The sequence below is a fragment of the Varroa jacobsoni genome, unplaced genomic scaffold (assembly GCF_002532875.2).
Source record: "Varroa jacobsoni isolate VJ856 unplaced genomic scaffold, vjacob_1.0 scaffold_1403, whole genome shotgun sequence".
NCBI lineage: Eukaryota > Metazoa > Arthropoda > Arachnida > Mesostigmata > Varroidae > Varroa > Varroa jacobsoni.
The window spans coordinates 254,406-259,919 of NW_019214305.1; the positions used below are offsets into that span (position 1 = coordinate 254,406).

The window sequence follows — 5,514 nt, forward strand, 5'->3', positions numbered from 1 at the left end:
CTTCGCCGCAATACTAACTCCCGAATGTTCATTTGCCTGTTGCTTTATGACGTAAACTGTGTAGTATATTAAGCAAAAAATTAGGTGCAAGCGCAACAGAGGTGTGCTCCGTAAATGTATGCATCGAAAAAGCATTACAAACACTTTTTGAGCTAAAGAAATAGTTTATTTTAAATATTCTTGCCTGTTCAATTTCCAAAAAATCTGTAGCGCGTAGTTGTCGCTTATTTGAAAAATGTACTTTTACCATTTTAGTCAATTACGTTGCGTTTTAGCGTTCAAACAAATGCTGGAAATTACGGAATAATAACAGTGGGAAGAAATAATAATAATAAGTCAACGAGAAGTGAAGTAATTCAAATTCATTTCATGTAACAACGTAGCTGTGCTAATTCGCGTAGCTCTATAAACATCGCGGATATTTCTGCGGAAGAAATAATGAGTGTACAATTTTACACATTTTTAGAAATGTTCTGTTCATTTTAAGCTTTGGCGTGAGGTACTGCGGCAGTATTTACACTGGCATAAATTTTAATTTCCTCCGGCAAGTCTTTCGAGGCAAATTCTCGTATTGCTGTTCTGATCATTCATTGTCTTACTCGCAGCTCCTTCTATCGCAAGATGGTGCCTCGGTTGGACCGTAAGTGTGTTCGTTGAAATGCATATACAGGCTGCTATAAGTCATCAGTGGTTTCGAAACTTGAAACGAGCATTGCTAGATTAAGTCTTACCGTTTATTTCCATGCGGGCTTTTACAAATGCAACGAAGCAAACGGGCAAAACCTACACAAATATATTGCTGGCATTCGCTGTAACACTTCACGAAGGCCTGGGGTTATTTGAACTATTTCCTTCTTTTTAAAAGTGGCAAACCTTCAATCGTGCAATGATACTAGACTGATCGGGTGCTATAACACTATCCAGGTTTTTTTTAAAACAAAGTAGTTCGTTTCTTGAAAACATTTTTACGCTAGCCCTGAAACACTATAGGACCTATCGGATCTACTCGAATTGAACTTTTATCGTAGGCTACTAGGAACAAGCGCGTTCACACTCCTCGACATCGATCAATCTTCGAACGATCATCTTCACAACTGCAGATCTCCACCGATGGGGGCAGATGGGGAACACAGGCGCACGACCTTGAGACTTTGGATGTCTGTAATTTTCACAGCAAGCCACCACTTCTCAAACCTGTGAATATACGCCGGAGTCGATAGAAACATCCATATCCGCTGCGCGATCCGCCACAGTGGATCCGCCACTTGGCAAGCTTAACTTATTATTGACGCTGCAGTAATATGGTTCAAAAAATAATCACTATGATAACGACCTCTAGAGGAACGCCTTAAATACAAAAGGCAACACAACGCATTCCCATAGGAACCTTATCTCTCTGTATAAACATGTGCAGTTCTGATGATCGTTTCGAACTCGTCCAAAAACTTCTCCCGCATTAAATAATGTTTCCCCGCTTGACTATACGAGATCCAAATTTATCCCACGTCGCCGCGCTGCCCATAACGGGTTTGAATTAGTTTTGGACGAGGCCTGGCAAGCGACCAAGATAAAGTGCTACAAACCACAAAGAGATAAGCGAGTGAGGAAGCCGAAGGACAAGAACGCATTGCCGCAATCGAAGAGGCTTCTCGCGAAAGCAGAACTTACCGAAAAGGCTCTGCCAAAACTGGCTTTTCATGTAAAATGTGTTGTCGAATTGTAACTTAAATACTGAAAATAGGAAGTCTAAGTAAAAATTGGGTTCTTTTTTGTGAATTGGATTTAGCTAGCAATGTGTGTAGTGCATTTGATGCGCAATTTCGATCAACAAAAAAAAGTACCTGAAACACAGCGTTGCCATAGCATGTTTCTATTTTTATCATCAGTTAGAAAGTATTCAGGGAAGAGAGTCGTGTTGCTTTGAAAGTTCGATGCCAATCTCTAGTAGGTTCTGACGTAAAGTAATGGCCATACTTACAATGGATTTCAGGAATCGTCTGGTACTATGATATATGTAGCAAAATGACACAATTAGTGCAACCTGCTATCTTGAGTTTTTCAAGAAATTTATGAACGGTTGGGAGACCAATCGAAAGCAACCTGGTTACTTGATGCCATTGCCAGGCCTCATCGCCTTGCCTCAGTCGTTCGCAGGGTAGAGCAAAAGTTTGTCTAACATTGGCCTTAACCTGTTTACTCTATCGATATAGGTCCGTCTGATATCGGAATTTTTCCTGCTTTGAAAAGGGCTGTTGGTAGAAAAATACACGCCAGTATTTATTTACTTTGAGAAGGCATACATAGAGATGCTACACATGGTAATGGTGGGTACATAGACAAGTGAGTAAAAAGTAAAGGTGGGTATCTGTCACATATTGAAAATCAAATGACGCTTATGAGTCTAACTGAGTTCAAAAGTAATGCAGTTTTAAGTTCGATATATATATATATATATAGATCTCCAATTTAAATGAGAAGAAGTTGAAAATATGGGCTAAGAAATGCCAACGACTCCCGAGGGAATCGAAGCGGTTATCGGACCAGGTCGTGAGGCAGGTGCGTAGATATCTACAGGAAGCGGCCTAGGCTTAATTCGATTTGAAGATCAGTTAAGAGGATCCGTGAAGAGGCTTTAAAGTAAAATTTTACGCTACTCTCCGACAGAAGAAGTAGGTTCGCCGGAAAAATTTCACTGTCGATGCAAGGAATCTGATGAGACGTTCAGGTGGTGCCTGTCTTACGGTCTGGGTATGAAGCACGGAGGTTTTCTTATGCAGCATTTGAAGAATGACGAGGTTAGCTACCTTCGCTAATTTCCTGACCTCAACAAGGGTCACTTCCAATGCTGAGTTCGTCCGGGTGGTTTAAGATATGTCGAAGGAGTGTGCTATTTGCTCGTGGGAGCGGCCCCAGCTTATCGTGCCAGTTCCGCATTATTTGAGCACTGACCGCCTTGGCGGCGAGAGTGTGGCTTCCGCCTTTTTAACAATGCTAGGTATTTTGTTCTGTTTCGGAAAGATTACGACATGCGCTTTTACATGCAGTGGAAGCTTTGGAGTTTTCTAACTGGCATCAGAGTCATCTAAGTCCGCAGAAAATCGTTCGTCGTCTAATGGCACAGAACTCTCCAAGTAGAGGAATTTGGGTCGGTACACATGCACACGTACACGAGTATGACGTATATTATCTCGCTGGAGAAGGCCGCTGAAGTTTATTCCTTTGGACACCATTCATAACGTATCTGCAAGAGCGTCGGTAGAGAAAGGTAAACAGGGACCTTATTAAGCAGAAAGAACAGCTGGGATCAGTACAAGCACTGCGGCGACAATAAGATGTGCGTCAAGATGACAGAAGATCCTGTTGTGTAGGCCTTCTGGCGTGAGGTTGTGCAGAACACCCTTGATCGTGTAGGAAGCCCGGCATGTTGTGCGACTAGTTAATCGGTTCTGAAAACAGCGGAATTTTGTCGTTGCCCTGTTTGAAGTCTGATAAGCCCCCCACAAAGATTTAGATCGGGAGACTTAGCTGATTGAAACTATCGCTAGATAATCATTCGTTTAATCTATAATATAATTGAGGCACAGCAGGGAGCTATGCTGTCGTCATAGTGTAATCAGATTGCGTACCTTTGATTGCTGTTATAAACGTGCGTAAGTCTCTTAAGGATCTTGAGATAGCAAGCTGCGCTTTCTCATTTTCGGGACGTATCTTATAGTAGCAGATACTTCTGATGTTTGCTGTACATATAACTTGATTTTAAGTGACTTCATTTTGGTTCGCTTCGTCTATGCCTAACGGTGAAAATTCAACTACGGCCCATCTATAGCGATCGTAGACTTCACTCAGGCTCTATGTTGATTAAAGTTTAGCAAACTGCATCTCCGATAAGCCTGGAATCAACGCATTTTTTACTTAATTTTCGCATTTTTAGTCTTTGAGTCGTAATTTAGTAACACATTATTTGCTAAATGCCAGTTTCAGCCGACAGAGCCCTTATAATCCAAGGCTTTTCCCGATTACGGCGATGAGCCTTTGTCTTTCGGACTTCGATATCTAGTTACCTTTATCCTGGTTTTGTAACACTTCGGTCTCTGTTTTTGAAATGTTTACACCATTACGCACTGTGTTTTCGCCTAAGACCTACTTTACAAACGTCTGCACCAATCTTTGATAAATTTCTGCAGCGCTGTGGGCTTCGAGGAACAAGAACTTGACCAGTGAGCGTTGATTTCCAAGAGTAAAAGGTAATTTTTCCAACCGGTTCTCACTCGTAAGCTTCTATAGTGCTAAGGTATTTACCAGCCAAATTTTGGTCGTAGATGTACGTAATTAAAAAGTTATTGAATTTCGAAATCTGGCGGAGTCGCTTATAACAACCTAATTATGGATAAATACGTATGTAGGGCTATATATACGTGGAGCGAATAGTTGTAAAATGCTTAAACCAGTGCGCTTCAGTATATGTATAAATGTAGATTGTAAATATGCATGCGGCAAGCATAATAATATCATAATTCCTAGGTAAAAGCAGCGCCAATCTGTATAATGACATATGAATCCGACTTAATCGCAGGATGCCAATAGTATAATTATTACTAGCAGCATTTTAGTGCAGGTGATAGCGGAAAAAAAGGTCCTCGGGGTGCGCCGCATCGATATCGATGTGCGCTTGTATGAATACAATTTAACGTGACGAAAATTAGGAAACGAAACAAAGCAATAGGATAAAAAGCTAATTTCAACGGGCATTTGCAGCATACTCCGCAAGGTTACGCAAGTGGGTCGTCTTACGCGCATGTCTTAATGCGCCAATGCTGCTGTGGCATTTCCCTTTTAGCCTGACTCTGTATTTCCTTGCTTTTGAAGCTGACTTTACTTTGGTGCTATATCCCATTTAATAAATCTTACCTTGAGAGCTATTTCGATCTTGTTCTGTGCCATGTCTTGTTTCTGTTTATGTGTGACAACAGTGATATGAATTCAGGTGAACGTGGGTTTAACAAGTAACAGTGACGACAGATCAGATATAAAAGATTGCTTTGAAAAGATTGTTAAGTCTGATCTTTCTTAACTTTCAAACTAATGGACAGACCTTTATGTGAATTAACGGATCTGGGAAGACCGTTGGGTATAATTTACGAAAAAATTCAGAGCAAATGTATATGATGGGTGGTGGAACAACAACGAAACAGTGGAAAACATTACACAGACTCACTTAACAGGTAATTTAATAATTGTCGTCTAGAGCTTCTAGTATCAATAATACTATTTGTCGATTAAAGTTGCAACGTTAAATGTGCTCATAATCTTGTTTTGTTTAAAACAGTAAGAACAGTGTGTTTGACTATTTCTGTGCATATATGAATGTCTATATAGCAATATGTAGGCGGAATCGGAAACGAAGTTGCGTAATACGCCGGGCAGTTCCTCTCACAGTCTGAAGAACAAAGTGAAGTTGATATCGAACTGTAACTTTCGTTCCCAAAAGAAGATGTTCTCTCGTAGCGTTACCGC

General features: G+C 40.7%; 1 long non-coding RNA gene across 1 annotated transcript; it reads right to left on the bottom strand.

Annotated features, from left to right (window-relative positions):
* Positions 1-2,256: 2,256 nt before the first annotated feature.
* Positions 2,257-4,329, bottom strand: LOC111269653 (uncharacterized). Its single transcript, XR_002685871.1, has 3 exons — positions 4,062-4,329; positions 3,627-3,890; positions 2,257-3,241 (listed from the first exon to the last, which is right to left on the bottom strand). It is a non-coding gene; the product is annotated as an uncharacterized LOC111269653 (long non-coding RNA).
* Positions 4,330-5,514: the final 1,185 nt, after the last annotated feature.